This window comes from Lissotriton helveticus, chromosome 3_1, assembly GCF_964261635.1.
Source record: "Lissotriton helveticus chromosome 3_1, aLisHel1.1, whole genome shotgun sequence".
In the NCBI taxonomy this organism is placed as follows: domain Eukaryota; kingdom Metazoa; phylum Chordata; class Amphibia; order Caudata; family Salamandridae; genus Lissotriton; species Lissotriton helveticus.
In genome coordinates this window covers 1,527,669,543-1,527,691,219 of record NC_136061.1, presented here as the reverse complement: position 1 = coordinate 1,527,691,219, position 21,677 = coordinate 1,527,669,543, and the positions used below count along the sequence as shown (strand labels likewise).

The 21,677-nt window shown below is 42.7% G+C and overlaps 1 protein-coding gene across 1 annotated transcript in view; it reads right to left on the bottom strand.

Moving 5' to 3' along the window:
- The window catches only part of C1QTNF5 (C1q and TNF related 5), a 108,115-nt gene extending 92,215 nt beyond the window's left edge, over positions 1 to 15,900 (bottom strand). The window contains exon 1 of the mRNA XM_078682177.1: positions 15,812 to 15,900. The gene's annotated coding sequence lies outside the window, so the exon portion shown is untranslated. The remainder of the gene's footprint in view (positions 1 to 15,811) is intronic.
- Between the last annotated feature and the right edge of the window lie 5,777 nt (positions 15,901 to 21,677).

The following is a 21,677-nucleotide window of genomic DNA, read 5'->3' as shown; positions in this document are numbered from 1 at the left end:
AGTGTAACAAAGTAAAGCATGACCCCAGACTGGCACTGCACACTGGTAGGGCAGTTCTAAACTGCTAACTCGACTTTTCCATTTAAATTAATAACAAATGAACAAACAAAAAATTAACAACGTCCAGACCTCCCTTTTTAATATATATGTCACCACTGTAATACGTCTATTGAAATCTAAAACAATGTGCTGTATATTAAAAAGTATGACATGTATTTTTAAATGTCCTAACAGCAAAAAAACATCAATTTTCATTTTTGTTTTGGATAGGCTAGTGGCCCCATTGATAGGTACAGGGTTTACACGCTGACAACTCAGCTGTGCTGACTTCTGAATGCATCAAACCCGATTTGATGCCCTAGTCAAATTTAATTGAACTTTTAAGTGAAAGGCAACCTTAGAAATTTGCCATCTGTTGCCCAAGTATTCGAGTGTCCATTGGAAGATGCTGGCCACGAAGACAGCCTTCTGTTCTCCTGGGGAGAGGTGAGAATGACTCCCAGGAAAGCAAACAATAGAGGCCTGCCATTGGAAGAGGTTTTACCTCTCCCTGCCAGGAAACGACTCAGGTGTGAGCCCAAAAGGCGAGCTTCAAAGGGGAAGCCACCTGTGAAGGGTAAATGATGAACACACAAGAGGTGCTACTCTTTTGTCCTGGTAGATAGGTTGGCATCTGGGACAGAGAAGAGAAAACTGTTGCCAAACCGTTTTTTGCATGGCCGTGTAGCCCTTAGGTAGCTACACCGCTAGAGTTGGACTTGCAAGGTCCACACATCAAGAGAGGGTTTGGCCATCTTGGGAGTGGACAGAATATTGCATTCTGTGATACTAGATGCAACACATCACAGGAAGTCATCATCAGACAGGAGGGGACCTGGTAACCAATTGACTAGTAACTGCAGAATTCCCAGAGGACACTTTCTAGGCATAAATATGGCACCCAGACCTCAGATCAAGCCTGGACTGGAGAAAGGACTGAAGGAGCACTGCCCTGCAGTTCCATGGACCGGTCAAGAGAGGCTGCACCAAAGACTGAACTGCACCCGCTGATCCTTGGGTCCGTGGAGCCTGGCTCAAGGAAACGTCACTCCTGAGCACCAGACAATAGAAGTGAACTCTTAGAGTCAGTTGGCTGACTTCTTGCTACAGTACCAGGCCACAAAAGCTGAAGAATCCCACCCAGGCAAGTCAGCAACCACTGACATGCAGCCTGCTAGACTAAGTCCCTACTCCCAAAAGTTGCACCTGAGTCTGTTTTAGCTTAGAGTGTCATCAAGGTGCAGTTTGGTCACCCAAGGAGGATACTAACCCTCATCAAATGGAACCACTGGTTTTGTTGTGACCGGAAACCAGTGGTCCAGTAGCAAACAGAGTTTTGCTGGACCTACCAGGACTTCAAGGGATATCAACTACTGTGGCCAAAGTCATCCCACCAAGACTGTGGACAGAGGAGCAGCCCCAGGAATTCTCTAGTTAACTGCACGGCATTCTCAGCACCCTACAGCACCTTCAGCATCCTGTTCCCTTGCATCAGGACAACTTAATTGAAGTTCATGGCTGCTAGTCTATAGAGCTGGGAACTGGACGGGAGACTGCTTTGGTAACAAGGTAACTGTCCTACAATTCCACACATGCCCCTTTGGCCTCCTTCCTGCTAGATTTGGTCAGCTGAAGCTATCCAGCATTGAACTAAGAAATGAGCCTATGCAACCCCACCATATAATACAACACTTTCCTCACACAGACATTTCTGAAAATTAGACAGCCAGGGAAGTCCAGGGCCGACTCATGTTGAACCCAGTATGCTTTCTTATCCAGAATTCGGTCTTGCAAACCTATACATTTGGCTAAAATCATACAGTTAACTTAAGCTTCTGTGAGGGAAGAGTCTGAAATCTGTGGGGCTTCACAAACTTTTCCCACACTTCTACTGGGGGCAGAAAAACTGTTCACTTTTTGGGAGCGGGAACACACCCTTGCCCTGGGGAGCCAACTCGCCCAAAAGTATTCCACTGTCCCCTTTACAGTGGTACCTTTTCCTTCTTGATTAGAACTTGGGGGGAAGAGTAATGACCATGGGCATCAATAAAAGTGAAACCAGTCTGCACATAATGGCGCATCACACTGATGAAAAAAAAACTCTGTATATGAGGAAAACTTTTCCCTCATGTCTTGACTTTGTTTAAAAAAAATGATAAATCACTTGCAGGACTATTTTATCATACAGAAATCTCCTTTGCCTAAAGGAAGCCTTCCTTATACAATTGTTCTTTATCTTGTGTGGGTGGGAATGTCAAAATGTGACTTTGGCTCACTTATGTCCTTTAATTTTTCTCATATTCCTCCAGTATTCAGCTGCTATGGGCCCAAGTGTGGACTGACCTGACCTTAGGGAAACCAGGTTGGGGAAATATCCTTAAAATAACAAAAGACAAAAACTTAGAGATGGTGAGCAGAAGAGAGTGGCCCTCTCAATGGCCATCTCAAAATATCCAGAGCTCTAGACAAGGAACAATTTTTGCACCGCCTTATTTCTTTTAAGTCTCCAAAGACTTTACATACTGTTGAGTAAGCAGGTGGTGGTGTGTGTGGCAGTGTATGTGGTCGATGGTGGAAGCCACACAGGGGCGAGCATATAGACTTAGCTGATTAGTCTAGATAGCCTCTCTCACCATCTGTAGCAGAGCTATTAGATAAGTATTAGTCTTGGGTTGAGATGTGAGGTGCTGTTGAAGAAAGGTTGGCCTTCTTAGTTATCAAACAGGACTAGTGTCTTTATATCCTGGCTGGTGGCGGCTGGAGACTACAGCTCCCAGAGGGCCGTGCGACCACTTCCGGCCACTTCCTGCCGCTGCGCGCCCGGAGGCGCTATTTAACCAGGACGCTCCCTCCGCGTCGCGGGACGCGCGCGGGCGTCGCCGTGCTGAGCCCGGGCAGAGGGCGGGCCGTCTGTGGCCGTCCGGGGACGACCAGTGACGGGACGGGCCACCCCCCCTTATTTCTACTTGTGAGTACTTCCAAGTGGTACATCGTGACATTTGATTTGTTTGATTTCATATAGCTATCGCTGACTGTCCCCTGATTTCCCATTTACCATGTCTATACAATCCACGCTACCTGATAACTATCTGTTGAAGGTAGTTAACAGAATAAATACGGATAGGAGAAAATCTCTTGGGAAAAGCACTTCGGATATCCCCCCTTTGATTGAGTCTCCGGACCTCAATGATGTGGACACTAATACACCCAGTGAACATGCTACATTAATTGAGGTGGATAAGAACAGTACCGCTGTAGATATTAATGAGGTTCCTAATAATGTGACTATAGCGGAAGATGATCTGGGTACCCCTCAGTCAATGAGGGCCACAAGATTAATGAGAGCTTGTAGGAAAACTGTACCTAAAAGGGGAAATTATCACTCAGGCAGAAAATATAAAAAGGATTTAACTCATAAGGATAACTCAGAGGATATAGGGACACTAATTAAAGAGAGTTGTGTCTCCATTGATCCTGACCAAATAAATTTGCTGATGGGCTCTATCGATAAGAAACTTAAAACGATTATCGATCCATTGCTTGCCAAAATAGAGGGCTTGTGTGGTGAAGTTCTAAGACTAAGGGATGTGGTTGACCATCATTCTGTTACCCTGGATAAAACGGTATTAACGTTTAAAGATATAACATAATCAACCTTGGTATCTGCTCAGGAAAGGGCCCAACCAGGAAATTTAAATAGCCCTCCTGTTATAGTTACCAATGGGAAACAACTATCTAAAGATCGACCTGTTTCGACAACTTCTGTTGTACAGGACAAGGGTAGACCGTCTCAGCAGCAGAGAGCGGGATCATCAAGTATAGGACAGGTTACCCCAAACCAGGATGTTAGACCAACATTATCTTTAAATGGGGAGCAGTCTGGTCATGTGCCAGCTGTGTCAGCTATAAAAGTACCAGCGGCTGCCACAGGGGGAACAAGTAGGGTCCCAGTTAGAGCTAGTAAGCGCCCTGTGGACCTCCCACCTGAATGCGTACCATATGTCGTAGTTTTAACGAATGTCCCACCTATCACACAGACCCCTTACACCCTAGAATCGGCAGATTCACTTAAAAATAAAGCTATCTCTTGGCTTGGTCGACACTGTGGTTATCCAGTTGGCTATTCAGATCAGATAATCTCTATCAGAAGAGTCAACTGGATAGGTAATACCAGAAAAACTTGTGGGGGTGACTGCGTGATTATCAATTTTAAACATCCGCAACATGTTGCGACGGTCCTCCTAAGAGCGGCCTCAATCACGCAGTCAGAGACAGATGTCATTGCCAGGCCATTGGGATATTTTTACAACCACCTAAACAGGTTGCACTCAGTAAACAGTTGGGAGGGATCTTCGAATAATAATAACTTTCATTCAATTGGAAATAGACCAGGGCCACATACCCTCTGTTTTGCCCCCCAGGATGGCCCTTTTGTTACACCAATGCATATGACGAACCCGGTCCATGGTGGGAATAGATTCATAACACATGCGCCTAATTTCCCACCAGTAAGCGATTGTGTAATGTCACCTCTCAATGGGATGTTATACCAAGTCCCAACTCAGAACAGGTTTCAGTCACTGAGTTTCCTGGACCAAAACGATTGACATAAGAGTAATCAAGTCCAGGGGAGAGTGGACGCTGGAGAGTTAAAAATGTCCTTAACTGAAAAGACTAATATTGTGAATATGGATTGTATGTTTAATGGGGGCGAAGAGGAGCTTTCAGAGTTTAACATAGAGCATTTTAATGTAAATAATAACGTGTCCGTACTTATAGATGATATGCCCAATGTCAGCCTAGAGAGGGTTAAGGCAACGTGTCAAATTGCTAGCTGGAACATTGCTGGTTTGATGGCCAAAGAAGACATGTTGGGATGGAAAGATTTTATTGGCTTATTTGACATTATTTGTCTACAGGAAACATGGTGTAGAGAATACAGAGGGAGTGATGGCTTTGTTTCCTATGAGCTTCCCGCATTGGCGTCACCTCATGGGAGATCTAGAGGAGGTCTGCTAGTTCTGATTTCAGTGAAGTTGCCTGTATTAGTAAAAAAGTATGTAAAAGTGGAGGTTCATTCCCAAATCCTTTAACTTGTACAAGATGATTGTAGAAATGTTCTGTTGATTAATTTCTACAATAATATATTTGATGGTACTAGGCACACAGTTATAAATGATTTACACAAAGCAGTGTGTAATTTTGTAGAGAATTTTAATGGTGTTTATGAATATATTTTTGTGGGGGATTTTAATGTTTCAATCTGCCCCTTATCATCCCAGAATCTATGTGGTGTCTATAATCATTCAGGGGATGCTGAAGTTCATTTCCCTCACCATCTGTATGGGGAAACCCTGAATAACTTTTTGATAGATTATGACATGGTAATCATGGAAAATGTAAAGAATGATCTGGGAGAAAGTGTTCCAACTTTCAAAGGGAGGGGGGCCAATACAGTAATTGATTTTATATGCATGTCTACCAACCTAACTCACACGTGCTCTGAAGTCAAGGTGGTTGATGTAATGCTGAGCGATCATAACTGTCTAACCGCTGAAGTTAAGTTCTGGAATTCTACCACGACTCCCAACGCGGGTACAATTGTTAATATTGAACCACATAGAAATAACGGAGTTAGGTTGAGGTGGAAGGGAGAGAAAGCCGAAGAAACATCTGATTCCATCATTAACAGTTGTATGACGGAAATTTCTGCAATTCTCGAACAGGGGGAGACAGACGTTGCCAGTATCGACCACTTCGACAGAATCAATGCCATCATTAGTAAGAAGTTTACTAAAGAGGTGGGGCACGTAAATAGACATAATAGGGGATGGTTTGACCATGTCTGTTCCGTTGCCCGGAGAGATCTTAAAGAAGCTTTAGCAGCTAAACCTAGAGACAAGTGTTTAGTGACCCAACTTAGGCAGGATTTTAAACTGGTTCTTAAACGCAGAAAGACTGAGTTGCAGCAGGAAGCGTGGGACAATCTAAGCCAAGCAGCAGAACAAAGGAACTGTAATTTGTTCTGGTCTACTGTAAAAAGCCCTTTATTCAAAGATGAGAAGGCTCCAGTGCTCACATCTAATGTGAGCATAGACTCATGGATCCAACATTTTTCGACCATATTTGATTCAGGCAATAGTATAGACCCCCTAGGAAACGGATGGCCTATATTTGCACTAGATATTACAGTAGAGGAAGTTATGGCTAGTATCAGATTTAGTAAAGGAGGGAAGGCCCAAGGACCCGATGGGGTACCTATAGATGTTTATAAGACCGCCCCGGAGATTTGGGGCCCCCTATTGGCTAAGATTTTTAATGCAGCAGTCTGCTCAAAAATACCACCTACTTGGGCAGAATCAATCATAATCCCTATCTATAAGAAGGGAGACCGGGGCGAAGCTAAAAATTACCGACCAATATCCCTACTGGACTCATCAGTAAAAGTCATGAGTCGTGTTCTATTAGCCAGACTAGAGGAATGGGCAGAGTCGAATGAGATTTTAACCAATAGCCAGTTTGGTTTCAGAAAAGGCCGTGGAACTATAGAGCAGTGCTTAAATTTAGAACTTTTGGTCGGGAAATATACCCAGGCCAAAAAAGGGTCATTGTATTTATGTTTCTCCGACCTAAGCAGTGCCTTTGATATGGTAGACCACGCCCTACTGTGGGCTAAATTGATTGACATGGGAGCCCCAGACAGTATAGTGTACTTTCTAGCTCGCCTGTATGAAAAACTTAGTACTAGCGTCCGATATGGGCCTAATGGGGAATGCACGGGTAAGTTTAGGATAGGGAGAGGAATCAGGCAGGGGTGTGTTTTAGCACCCCTACTGTTTACTCTCTTCATCAATGAGGTGGATGCTGTCCTGCAAACAGTTACGGCTGACGCCCCAAGAGTTAATAGCCTTAACATCCCTGTGCTTCTCTATGCGGACGACGCTGTGCTGTTGTCTAGGACACCCCTGGGTCTTCAACGGTTGATGGACAGGTTTGTTCTGTTCATCAAAAATAGGAAACTGGTGATCAATAGGTCTAAAACCTATGTGATGGAGTGTTCTGGCCGAGCTAAGTCAAAAACGAAAATCAACTCCCATTATTTTATAGAAGGTGAACAGGTTTTAAAAGTAGACAATTTCTGCTATTTGGGGATTAATTTCTCAAAAAATGGTAGCTGGGACATCGAACACAAAGCGGTTAAAACTAAGATGATTAGAAGTGCCAATGGGGTTTTCGTTTTCGCAAAGAAACTGGGAAATAGACGTATAGCAGATATGTTAAAAATCTACCAATCTAAATGCCTATCTGCGGCTCTTTATGGGGCAGGAGTTTGGGGTGTGACATCTGCCGGGTGCCTACAGATAGAGGAGAACAACTTCCTGAAAAGGCTCCTGTGTCTACCCAAATCTACTTCCAACATCCTGGTTCATAAGGAAACGGGGTCCCACTTTTTGAATGATTTAATCATGCTAAGACCTCTATTATTGTGGCGATCTGTTTGGTTAAATGAAGGCACCTCACTAAACCGAGCTATCATTGAGGATTGCCTCACCTTGGACCAGCACATGAAGATCCCCTGGATTAAATATAATATTGAAAATTTTCAAAATGTCTTTGGATATAATGTGATCAATGATCGGTTTTGTGTATCTGACAAATCCAAATCAAATATGAAAATTATGTTTTTGAATTTCTGTATAGAGAGGCGTGCCTTGGAAGATTCAAAACTCACTACTTGTAAATTGTACAATGGCTTGAATGAGTTTAGTGGATTTCACCCTTATCTGACACAGGTGACTAGAGTCTCACACCAGTTTGTACTCACTAGAATGAGGATGGGAATTGTACACTATCTGGTTGCGTGCCCTAATATAAAAACACGCCCTGAGGGACCCTGTCCTTGTGATCACAAGACAGAACAGAGTACTATCCACTTTCTTTTTTCTTGCACTTTGTATAGTGAACTACGGAAAATTTATTTAAAGCCCATCCTGAATAGATTTGGAGTAAGAACTATCACAGAATCTATGAAATTGCTTTTTAATATGCATCATCCGGACATTTGTTTTATTACGGCTACTTTCCTACTCAAAGCTATTAGTGTTAGGAAAAGCATGTGTTTTTAAGACTCTGTTTAATATATTTATTCCATCCCGCACTGGATAATTATTGTCATATATGTATTCTTCTTTGTATCTTTTAATTAATGAAATGTTTGCTTATGTAACTGTTTGTGCTTTTAAGGACATGTTTTTTATGTTCCGAATAAAGCTCTATGAAATGAAAAATGAAATATCCTTTTCAGGGAGTATCAAAGTTGAGATAAACTTTAGGTAGACTGTTAAAAAAGCAGGATATTTGGACTTTCTTAATCATCTCCAAGTGTACCTTCCATCTGCTTTTCTTGCTACCCATGGGCAACACTTTCCTCCTACACTGTTCAGTGGTGTCAGACTCTGTCTACTCCCTGTTGCCTCTCGCATACTCTCTTACTTTCACTCTCTTTGTCTTTATATCTCTTTTTAGGTCACAGCTGTGCTGTCTGGTTTGCTAAAGACATCTTGGGGACATTCAGAAAGGTTCCCTGGGAATGCATTCTGCCTTTTGCTTACCGTTACTTTGGGGTTGGTAACTCACATCTTCCTGCTTTCTATTTGCTAGCTTTTTGTTTTAGGTTGTCCAGCTTCAGTTCATCCCTCCCAAGGAGCAAAGTCTTTTCATACTACTTCTCCTTGTATTCTTCCATGAGGGCTCCTGCCTGGAAACAGGCCCGTAAATCTTGGTCTTCTGTCTCATTTGCTGTGCATTTAAAGACAGAGATCAAATCTCAGGCTCTGCCTTCCGAGGGAGCTTGGTGTTTACTTTTCTTTCTGTGACTTCAAAGTAAGAAGGTTTATTTGACAATCTTGCTGTAAACTTGAGGTAGGAAAGGGATTTTTCTCTAGCACACAACAACATTTAAACGAACTCTGCAAGCATTTCAGAATATATCAGGATGATGGAAGTACAGCTGAAGAAAATGTTGTTTATTCTGAAGTGTGTTGGAAACAAATACTTAAATATGAGCAAAACAAATCAATACACTATTGACACACGTTATGATTTGCGTGCTGTGTAGTTTTATTAGTAAAAATATATGTTTGTGCAAATGTATTGGTTATTTCAACTAAAAATGTGTTGTTTGTAATGGCAGTGTGCAACCACACCATGCATGCACCACTCTACACCACTGCACTCTACTCTGCACCACTCCACTTTACATCACTCCACGCCACTGCACTGTGCACCACTGCACTCTACTCTACTATGCACCACTCCACTCTATGCCACTGCACTCTACCCACTTCACTCTACACCTCTCCACTCTACTCACCTCTACTCTGCACCACTTTGCTCTATGTCACTATACTCTGCAACACCCTACACCAGTGCACCTACACTAGTCCCTTCTACCCTACAGCACTCAACTGAATGCCACTCTATGTGACTCCACTCTATGCCACTTTAATACATGCTACATTATGTCAATCCACTCTACGTCACTCTACTACATTATTCCGCACCCCATTCTATGATACTCCATGCCACTCTCCTCTGCGCCACTAACTTTTGGCCATGTTAAAAAGCAGCCACGTTAGTGTCTAACATAGCTTATACACATTGGCAAAGCCAATAACTCTTGCTTAGGTGAGACCTATTGGGTTTGCCAATGCTTGTTTGTTTTCTATTTCTATGAACCAAATATTTCGCTATGGCTCGCTCTCTTTATATACATCTCTGCACCTTGTCTCTTTCTTCCTCGGATTTCCTTTTTTATACCCCACCTCTACCCCTAACTCTCCCGTCAACCTCTCTTTCACACTCCCACTATTCACCATCTTTCTCTTTCTCACACTTATCCTCTCTCTTTCCCTGTCCTGGTTTTGGAATATGAGTTTGCCTCAACCTCTTTCCAGCACTGCCAAGTACCATGCATCAGGGGTTAGACTAATGCATTTTAATGGTGGTAGCGCATCACTACACTAAAATGTATTAGTCATGCATACTTACAGCTCCACTGTATTTCAATGAGCTATAGGGCGCTATAATTAAACAAAACCAGCCAGTCTGTTTCTCAGCTGCTGTGCTGCCTTCCCCAGAGTTCTCGTTGCTGTGGTTACACCCAGATACAGTCAGTGTGGTTCAGACTGAAACTTTGTAGTTAATTATTTTTCGTTTTCTATGGGCACAGCGCAGTTTCCTTTGAAAATAAAATCATAAGCTGCCAGGTTTGGACTCTTGATCCAGCCTGCAGTCACTGACTAAGAATATAAACATACAGCAGGCGCCAGACCCAACCTCAAGTGGATCCGGTGCCTTCTGTATTTTTCTCTTCAGGTGTACGCCATATGACTAGTCCAGAGTGTCAGCTCAGAGATAGTTTTTTTTAGATCTCGCCTAGGACGCTCATTCGCTGGATCGCCAAGACATGCTGTTCCTAGAATATGGGCTTCAAGCACCGCCCATTTAAAACTGAGATCCTTCTCTTTGGGAAGAATATGCCATCAAGGGACTACTCTTGGTGGCCACAACCCTTAGGCCCTCCCCCCACAACAGTACCTATGGTAAAACATTTGGGAATAAATATTTATTCCAACCTGTCTTTTAACGCACAAATAAATAAGCTCACCTCTTGATGTTTCTTCCTTTTACGAAAGATTATGAAGATCTTCCGGTATATACAATGTGAACTACAAAAATAAGTTGTAGCAGCACTTGTGTTATCTAGACTGGACTATTGCAACGCATTATACGCTGCTATTCAGCAGCGGTCCTTGTAAAAACTGCAATATCTCCAGAACGCTGCAGCATGACTGCTGAAGAAAATTCCCAAGTTCCAATCAGTGTCTGGAATGCCACAAGAACTTAATTGGCTACCAGTGAAGAAGAGGGTTGGATTTAAGGCCTCTATCTCGCCCATAAGGCCCTCTGTGGCGTTGCACCTGATTATCTAAGGAAGAATCTTACATGGTAGAAGCCTAGCAGATGATTAAGATCGGACAATTCTAGAACAATTAGCATTCAGCAAATCAGGAGGTCCAACTGGGGGGGTCGAAGCTTTATTTACACCACAGCACATCACTGGAACAGATTACCAGAACATCAGAGAAGTCAATCTAAGTTTCTAACCTTCAGAAAATGTCTTCAAAACCTGGCTGTTTTCTGATTCTTAATACCGAGATGTAAGGCTGGTCAGCAATAGATAATTTAGTCAGCAGCTCAGATTAGCACCAAAATGTCATTGCCATTCGCGCATTTTACAAAACTTATAAATCTCAATATATCTTTTCAATTTGCTCTCCTTATAGTCCTTTGTAAATGCTGGCTTTTGATTGATGAATTGGCTTAGTAGTCCCTCCTTTTGGACTTTTGGAACCTCCCATGAGGACTGGCCCTGTTACATGTGCTGTTACTCTTGCTGTTATTTATGACTGTGTGCGCACTTTATTTCTTATTTGGCCCAGCTCTTCACATATGCGAAGGCCCCCCCCCCCCTCCTCGGGCTGCAGCTGCTGCCTCCCTCTGCATGCTGGGCTTTTTTCTCCCCTGCCACACAGCCCACGCAGCACTGCTGATCTCACTCCCCTTGTTTATACTGGTTATTGATTTGTGGCTGTAACATGAGCAAACCCGCCGGAGAGCCCACCTCTGAAAAAAGCTGCTTGCGTGCGTATTATTTGTCATACTTTGTGTCTGGCTGGTAGTAATGCCTGATGCAATTGATGTACCCAGTATGCCCTTGCTGTCTCAACACTTCCCCTGCTGCTGCAGATGATGCACCCCACCCCTTACGCTTGCCACACCCTTGAATTAACATGTTGTGGTGTTGGTGCATCATGTTTAGGCCTGGGCGGAATTCACGTGGAACTCCGCGAAGTGACCACAAAACTTTGGCATGCTACGAGGAGTTCTGCAAGAGACGGACTGTGTATGGTTGCGCCGTTCATGCTGATTTTTAGCCCCAGGTATTTGTCCAGCACTGGATAATCAGAATGAACACCACCATGCGCAGTGCAAGAGGGGATTCCTTCTTTCTGCCGCTTGAGAAAATATTCTATTCGAGTGGCAGCTTCCTCAATGTGAACGGAAGGTTTCTCAACGCGAGTAGTCGGATCCATACGTGACTGCCCTTATTGAGAAATCTCACCAGGAGATGGTCTGGTTTAAGATTTTCCTTGCTTGCGTTCACCAACTTTTACGCCCAGGCCTAGTTATGTTCCCATCAAGGGCGGAGTCTGAGCTTGCGTTCCCGTCCTTTCGTGAACAAGAACAGCTGTAGTCCTTTCTCTCTGTTGCCTGTATCTGCAGCCTGCCAATTGGCTATAGTGGTGGCACTAACCCCGGGGAGAATTTCAGTTGGGCCGGAGGCAGCCGACATGGTGGAGGAAATCAACAATCTGGAGGAACTGTGGCGGATTTCTATAGAGAAGTGTTTTTGCAACTAGTTTTAAAATGTGAGCATGTTTTTACCTTCACGAGTGTCTGGAAAATGCGTCAAAGTGGAAACTTTGCAAGTTGCAACATTTTCTATAAACCATGTCTTGGCAGCTTCAAACACCCAATGTTGATACTACTTAGGCACAGTAACACACCTTCTTGGTGCAAACTGACATATGGTACAGTTCTCAAGGCCCAAAGTGTGAAAGCTCAAAAGATGGCAATAGATAGTATGTTTATTGAACCTACTAAAGTTTGCATCTGGTGGCCAGTCCAGCATATAGCTCTCTGTATGCCAGTGCCTGCTACATCTATGCCAGTACCCTGTATTTCATCACATAGTTCCCTCTGCGCCAGCAACAGCTCCCTCTATGACAGTATGATGAATGCAAGAACAGCATGCCCTATATTCCAGAACCCAGCACCATGTATTCTAGCATTAACCCTGTCACCAGTTTTCCTTCATTTGCATGCTTACACCAACAAGGAAAATGCTAGATCCTAGATCACAGACCCAATGTCCAAAAATTTACCAGACGGTAACCAATTCCTATGGAGTGTCCAGTTTACTGTAATCGTTCAGAGCTCTCCCTATCCCGGCAGTTAGTGTACAGCAATCGTGGGGCTGTATACAGCAACATGTTGTAAACACCCATCACCACTTCACAAAAGGTGCAAAGGGAGTGTCTAAATCTCTGAGGAAACCTACCTCTCCGACTGAAGAGTCGAGGTCATGACGCAATCAAGTGCAAACTGGACAGAGCGTGTCAGTGCAAAGATCACTTGGCTTATTTCTTCACAAACAGTTCTCTTATTTCTCTAAAATCCAAAGACTGGCACATGTTTTCGAGCAGAGACCTTTTCAAAGTCGTTAGTTTTTTTAGGTCGAACCTAGGCAGCCTGCACGCGCTAACTGCAAGACCTGCTGTAATCAATAAAAGGACTGTGTTCCTGCCTGCTATTTATCATAGGTTCACTCCCGCGTCGGTCTTCTTTGCAGCCTCCTAACGTGTTCATGCAGCTGAAACGTTACTTCCATTTAAGTCTCAGGACCCTAAGTACAGTTTCATTGCGCATACCTTTTTTAACAGCTGTTTGGAGAACTCTTTTTTTAAATATTGCTTTCTGTCATTGCAGCTTGTTTTAATTGTTGCTTTGCACGCACATTTTGCTTCCCCGTTCTGCTTCCTCATGACCCCACGCCACCCTCTGAGCACAAACGCAGCGTTTACCTACATCAGAAGGCTCATCAGTTGGGCTCAGCACACCATGGATGAGGTGCTTCCCTGCAAAGATTATGGCCGCCCGCATATATAAATTAGGTGCTTCCCCTGCAACAATTAGACACACCCGCATACTCCCATCCTCACGGACACAGAAGGCGATCCCAGCTTGGGCATCTCACATCCGCATCTCGCCAACCCCCCTTCAGGACTCCCCCCTTCGCACACAGACACCATAGATAAGGTGCCACTCCTACAAAGAAGAGAGCCGTCTGCATACTCCCAACCTGAAGGGCACGGAGGCCCTAAGTGCGGCTGCAGGGGCGTCTGACCCAAATTCACCATTGGACCCTGGAAACCTCTTCATTTAGGTCCCCTTCCTTTGGCCATTGCAGCTGGGGACATCTCACGGACTTATCTCGCATATCCCCCTTCAGCACAGCCCCAGATGCCACATCTCGCAAACACCCCTTCAGCGTTGCCCCCCCTTTGCACACAGAACTTTGCTCTGCGGTGTTTGAAGTCATTCAACTTCAAATCCCCAAACCAAGTAGCATCCATGCAATGCCAATGACATACTCATTTGAGAGTCGTAAAAACAGAAGGGAAACAACCTTTACAACGCAACTTTTACAACGCACTACCATTACAACAAAACTTTTACAACGCAACATCCATTACAATGCATGCAATTACAACGCAACCATTACAACGCATGACACTACAACGCACACCACTACAACGCATGTCATTACAACTCAGTCATTAAAACGCATACCATTACAACGCATAACATTACCATCCAACACTTACCCTACTGTTGCACCCCCTGGAGTTAGAATAGTCATTTTTACCCCTACACTATCCAACACTTACCCTACTGTTGCACCCCCTGGAGTTAGAATAGTAATTTTTACCCCTACACTATCCAACACTTACCCTACTGTTGCACCCCCTGGAGTTAGAATAGTAATTTTTACCCCTACACTATCCAACACGTACCCTACTGTTGCACCCCCTGGAGTTAGAATAGTAATTTTTATCCCTCACTATCCAATACTTACCAAACATGCAATGTAATGTTATGCGTTGTAATGGTATGCGTTGTAAAGGTATTATGCGTTGTAATGGTCCAGCAGAGCACTTAAGTTCCCTCACTCATGAGTTTTTGTAGTGTGGGGTGAGGTGTCTGTAAGAATGTGGGGGTCAAGTCAACATGGCAAAGAACAAATTAGTCTATACTATTTTGTTGGTCTTTCGTCTTCAGGTACCTAAATATAAAATAACCACATAGTTTAAATCAAATGAACTGTCCTTCGTTTTATTTATTAAACCTAATTGGTTAATGAAATCACTGCTGCAGTGTGTGTGTGTGTGTGTGTGTGTTTGTGTCTGTGTGCGCAGGGGGGTGTGCGTGTCATTATTTCAAAACCATATTATTCACAGTAAAAGATAGGCTGCTGAAAAATGTGGAGAGATTTGATGTTGTTTATAAACAAGTATTGCAGCAGTTTCGAAATATTGTTTGAGCTTCTCATTGCGCAAAAGGGTGTGAGTTCAATCCAATATTCATCTTTTTCCATGCACTTCATTTCACTGGAGAGAAAGTGTCACTCTAAGTGTCACATTTGGCAGTTGAATGTCACTCATAAGTCATAAGTGCGATGAAACCATGGCAATACCACACACAAGCAATCTGAAAACTTGCCAGCAACGTACGCTCTCTCTCACTTCCAGTCTGTCTTGTTCTCTCTCGCCCTCTCACTCAGCTCAGCCTGTGTTTTACTCTCTCGTCTCGTTCTATCTCTGCCCCCAGCTCTCTTTCTCTGTCTCCCGCTGTCTCTCCACTCTGTCACTCGTGAACTTCCCTGAGTTTCTTTTGTGTTATTTTAGGTTAGGCAAGGCAGAGGGGGCGGCGTTTGAAGTGGCGAGGAGTTTTAAAAAACCTGTTGTCTACAGACAAAAATAGGGCAATGCCTGGGATTTTGAATCCTAAGACTTCAGTTAGGTGAACGACCCACCTGTCTTGGGCCCCACCCCCCAAACCTCTCACCCCCTGCTCCGCCACTCACTGTGATCTGAAGGATTCCTGCTTGTCGCTCCTTCTCCTTCTGCCCGGATGTTTCTTCTGACCTGATGGGAATGTCTGCTCGAAAACAGCGGCGCTCTGACGAATGCAAAGTAAATGAGCCAAGAAACACTACAAAGTGGGGGGGAAAATCTGATGGTGTCAGGAATATTCTAGCCGCAAGCATGGAAAACAGCCAGCGAAACACAGACTCACCCATCGAAAGAAAGAGAGAGAGAGAGAGAGATAGGATCGAAGAGGAAGAAAGGGGCAGAGAGAGGCTGAAAAAGCCTGGAGGAGACTGAGAGAGCGATTAAGAGAACAACTAAAAAGAGAGAGGGGGGACAGCGAGAGAGAGAGAGAGACAGGAGAAGAGCGAAGTAGATGGGAGAGAAGAGGAGAAGATGAGAGAAATATAGAGAGCGAAAGAGAGAGAGAGGTAGTCTCGGGCAAAAGTTGTAAAGAGGAGGGGGAGTGAGAGAGAGATGCCAAGGAAAAGAGAACGAGCTAGAACAGAGCGAGGGAGAAAGAGAGAGGTAAAGAGAGAGAAAGATACGTTGCTGAGAGAGAGAAACAAAGTGGGGGAGGCGCGAAAAGGCCGAAAGAGATGGAGTAAGCGAACAAGAGACTAAGAGAAAGACCCTGAAGACATAGAGAACAAGACTGAGAAAGAGAGAGATTCAGAGGAAGAGATGCAGACGGGAAGATGAGAATTAAATAAATATGGAAAGAATCAGAGAGAGAGAGAACAAGCATTGGCAAAGCCAACAGGGCTTGTCTATGCAAGAGCTATTGGCTTTGCTAATGTGTTTTAGCCATGGTGTACATCAGTGTGGCTGCTGATCAGCACGGCTAAATGTTAGTGGCATAGAGGAAAGTGGCATGGAGTGGAGTGTTGTAGAGTGGAGTGACGAAGAGTGGAGTAATTTAAAGAAATTGTAATTTGTAGAGTGTCATATAGTGGAGTGGAGTTTTCTGCTGTTGAGAGGAGTTTCGTAGAGTTGAGTATCATAAAGTAGAGTGTAGTAGCATATAGTGGCATATAGTGGAGTGGTGTTGACTGGAGCAGAGTGATGTAGTGTGTTGTAGAGTAGAGTGGAGTGTAGTGGCACAGAGTGAATGGCATAGAGTGGAGTAGAGTGTTGTAGCGTGGAGTTGCATAGAGTGGCATAGAGTGGAGTAGAATGTCGTAGAGTGGAGTGTCGTAGAGCAGTAAAGTAGCGTGGAGTAAAGTGTAATAGTGTGTCATAGAGTGGAGTGGAGTGGCGTAGAATGGAGTAAAGTGGCATAGAGGGAGTGGCATAGAGTGGAGTAGAGTGTTGTACAGTGGAGTGGTATAGCGTTGAGTAGAGTGCCATAGAGTGGACCGTTGTAGAGTGTAGTGGCGTTGAGTGAAGTGTTGTAGAGTGGAGTGGGATAGAGTAGAGTGGTGTGACATAGAATGTTGTGTATTGGACTGGGATAGAGTGGTGTACAGTGGAGTCGAGTGGCGTAGGGTGCAGTGGCATCCAGTGCAGTGGTGTCCAGTGCAGTCGCGTCCAATGCAGCAGCAGCTAATGCAGAAGCATCCAATAAAGCATCATAGAATGCTGTGGCATAGATTTGAGTGATGTAGAGTAGAATAGAGTGTCCTAGAATACATTGGCGTACAGCCTAGTGACTTAGAGTGCAGTGGTGCCTGGTAGAGTGGAATGGCATTGAGTGCAGTGGCTTAGAGTACTGTAGAGTAGAGTGCGGTGGTGTAGAGTGCAGTGGTGTAGAGTGCAGTGGTTTAGAGTAGAGTGGTGCACAGTAGAGTGGCACTGAGTGTAGTGGTGCAGAGTAGTGTGCTGAAAGTAGAGTGCAGTGGCGTAGACTGGAGTGCTGCACAGAGTGCAGTGGCATAGAGTGGAGTGATGCAGAGTAGAGTGGCCTAAAGTACCTTGGCGTAGAGTGCAATAGAGTGGTGCAGAATAGGGTGCAGTGGCATAGAGTGCAGTGGCGCATAGTGCACTGGCATAAAGCACAATAGTGCAGAGTAGAATAGAGTGGTGAAGAGTGCAGCGACATAGAATGCAATGGTGTAGAGTATAGTGGGAGTGGTGCAGTATAGATTGGCGTACAGTAGTGTGATCTCGAGCCCATTGGTTTAAAGTAGAGTGCACTCAAGTAGGGTAGAGTGACGGAGAGTAGAGTGGCGTAGAATGGAATGGTGCAGCACAGAGTACAGTGGCGGTGAGTGGAGTGGTCTCGAGTGCAGTGGCACCAGGGCACAAGTTCTAAAAAAATAAGTGGGGAGACTAACCTAGTTATGAAGTATGAAAGTGACATCAGGGCATGTGACATCGACTTGGCATCTCAGGAAATGACATAAGAGGAAGTGGCATCACAAGCCATGACTGTACAGGAAGTGGTGTCACAAGAAGTGACATCAGATAGTAAGACCTCACATGTATTTTTAGCAGGTCTATCATGAGTACATTTGAGCGCATTACAAGTATACATGCAAACCCTCCTGATTTCGGCAGAAGAGTCACACCATTGTAAGCTACAAATAAAACACTTTTGCTTTTTGCCAGCGTAAAGCTTCCTTTACTCAAGGATTAAACAAACTAACTCCACCACCAGCCTACTCAACCAGTCATAATATTACATTTGAAGCACATTTCCATGTAGATTTGATTGGTTTAGCTGCCTACGCTCTCCAGAGGTGATGTTGCTCTCCTATGCAATGTATTCTTACGCAGCCTTACCCACCTGCACCCATTTTAGGATATTGGGGCACATTTTTCGCCAACAGATCATGACCCAAAGCAAGATAGAAAGATGGAAAGAGAATTAAAAAGAAAGACAGATAAGAAAACAATGATGATGGCAGAAAAGGAGATAAAATACCCCGGCAAGAATAATCAAATTGTAGGATAATGAAAGAAAAGGTTATGGCAACCTTGGCATTCAGCAATAGGACCCTGAGAATGGGAAACAGTTGGAACACCACAGCCTCAGCCACAGGTGCTCCAACATCGCACCAGTAACCACGCTTGACTTAACCACGCATATAGGCAAAGCGCGTCCTGCTGCTGGCTGTTGCTGGTTGGAAGTAGAAAGACCTCACCAGGAAGAGAGCCAGAGGACACGGTGAGGTAGTGGGGCAGGGTTAGAGGAGTAGTTTTCAGGGCTGGGGGGTCAGGGTAGTTTTTAGGGCTCAGAGGGTATCGGGTAGTTTTTTAAATTAGGGGATAGGGTTTTAATCCTAAGGGCAATGGAAGGGGTTGGGGTTCTTTTAGGGACGGCACGGGGTGAGAGTTGGTCGGGGTGGTGAACAGACATAATATCGACCTCAAAAATATCGACTGGACATAATATCGAGGTAAAAATATAGACTAGACAAAATATCGACCAGACATAATATAGACTACAAAAATATCGATTACTATCGATATTAATAGCCAAAATATCGAATCAAAAATATAGACTAGACATAATATCGACTAGATAGAATATAGACAACAAAAATATCGAAAATAAGGTAAGTGTTTTATAATTTGTAATAATTGTGTAATATAAATCTGTAGCGGGTTGTGGGTTTATAGGGGAATAGGGTGGGAAGTAATTTAAATATAATTAATTAAATCTGTAATATAATAGTAATTGTTAATTAATTATTAATTGTTAATTAATTAAAATATAATTGGTAATTAATAATAATTGATTAATTGATCAATAATTACATTTTCGTAAAATATTTTCTGTAGCGGGTTGTGGGTTTATAGGGGAATAGGGTGGGAAGTAATTTCAATATAATTAATTAAATCTGTAATATAATAGTAATTGTTATTTAATTATTAATTGTTAATTAATTAAAATATAATTGGTAATTAATAATAATTGATTAATTGATCAATAATTACATTTTCGTAAAATATTTTCTGTAGCGGGTTGTGGGTTTATAGGGGAATAGGGTGGGAAGTAATTTAAATTTAATTAATTAAATATGTAAATTAATAATAATTGTTAATTAATTATTATTTGGTAAATAATTAAAATATAATTGGTAATTATAAATATTTAAAGAATAAATAAATAATAATTAGTAAATTAATTTCTGTAGTGGGTTGTGAGTTTATAGGGGGATAGGGTGGGGAGTAATTTAATAATAACTAATTAAATATGTTAATTAATTAAATGTGTTAATTGATTAATAATTGACCATTAAATAAAATTTACTTTGTAAATAAAAGTAATTGGTTTTGGAAATTAAATTTAAGTTTTGGGTTTTTGGGTAAAGGGGTATTTTTTTAGGGTTCAGGGTCAGTTTTGGGTTTTTGGGTAGAGGGGTATTTTTAGGGTTCAGGGTCAGTTTTCAGTTTTTGGGGTAAAGGGGTATTTTTAGGGTTCAGGGTCAGTTTTCAGTTTTTGAGTAAAGGGGTATTTTTAGGGTTCAGGGTCAGTTTTCAGTTTTTGGGTAAAGGGGTATTTTTAGGGTTCAGGGTCAGTTTTCAGTTTTTGGGGTAAAGGGGTATTTTTAGGGTTCAGGGTCAGTTTTCAGTTTTTGGGTAAAGGGGTATTTTTAGGGTTCAGGGTCAGTTTTCAGTTTTTGGGTAAAGGGGTATTTTTAGGGTTCAGGGTCAGTTTTCAGTTTTTGGGGTAAAGGGGTATTTTTAGGGTTCAAGGTCAGTTTTCAGTTTTTGAGTAAAGGGGTATTTTTAGGGTTCAGGGTCAGTTTTCAGTTTTTGGGTAAAGGGGTATTTTTAGGGTTCAGGGTCAGTTTTCAGTTTTTGGGGTAAATGGGTATTTTTAGGGTTCAGGGTCAGTTTTCAGTTTTTGGGTAATGGGGTATTTTTAGGGTTCAGGGTCAGTTTTCAGTTTTTGGGTAAAGGGGTATTTTTAGGGTTCAGGGTCAGTTTTGGGTTTTTGGGGTACAGGGGTACTTTGTAAAAATAAAGTAAAATAAAGTAAAATTACATTTAAATTAAATTAATTAAATAAAATTAAATAAAATTAAATTATATTATAATAATTTTCATTAATTTATATTAAAAAAATTATTATATACTTACCAATACTTACGTTGTAATGGTATGCGTTGTAAAGGTATACGCTAAAAATGTTATATATGTTTATTTAATAATATGTTTTTATATATATATATATATATATATGTTTTCTTTTTGGTGATATACTTTTTTTAGTTATATTAATTATTTATTAATACTACATTTATTTAATAATTATTTCTAAGTTTATATTAAATATATTTATTACTATATTAGTTTTAACTTAATTTTAAAACATTTAAAAAAATCGATATTTTGACTGTCTATATTTTTGTAAGTCGATATTTTGGAGTCGATATTTTGGTACTTACCTGTTTGAAGATAGGGAGTCGATATTTTGTCTCTCGATATTTTTGACTCGATATTTTTGTATCTCGATTTTTGTGAGGTCGATATTATGTCAGTGATCCGTTCGGGGTAGTGTATGTTCAGGGTTAGGGACAGCGCAGGGGTAGGAGGGGGTAGGGATAGTGTATGTTAGGGGGCAGGGTTTTAGGCCTCAGGGTAGAGGGAGTGGAATGGTAGTTGGGGTAGGTATTAGGGCTTAGGGGAGGACGGGGTCGTTTTTAGGGCTCTGGTAGTTTTAAAAATTATGGGTTAGGGTTTTAGCCCTAAGGGCAGCAGCAGGGTTTGGAGTTGTTTTAGGGACAGTGTGAGGGGAGGGAGGGGGATGGGTAGTGTATGTTATAGGTTAGGGACAGCGCCGGGTGGGGAGGTTGGGGTAGTGTATGTTATGGAGCATGAGTTTAGGCCTCAGGGCAGGCGGAAGGAATGGATAGTTTTCAGGTTTTGGGCCTAATAACAGGGGGGGGGGAGTTAGAAGGTTTGTGGCTT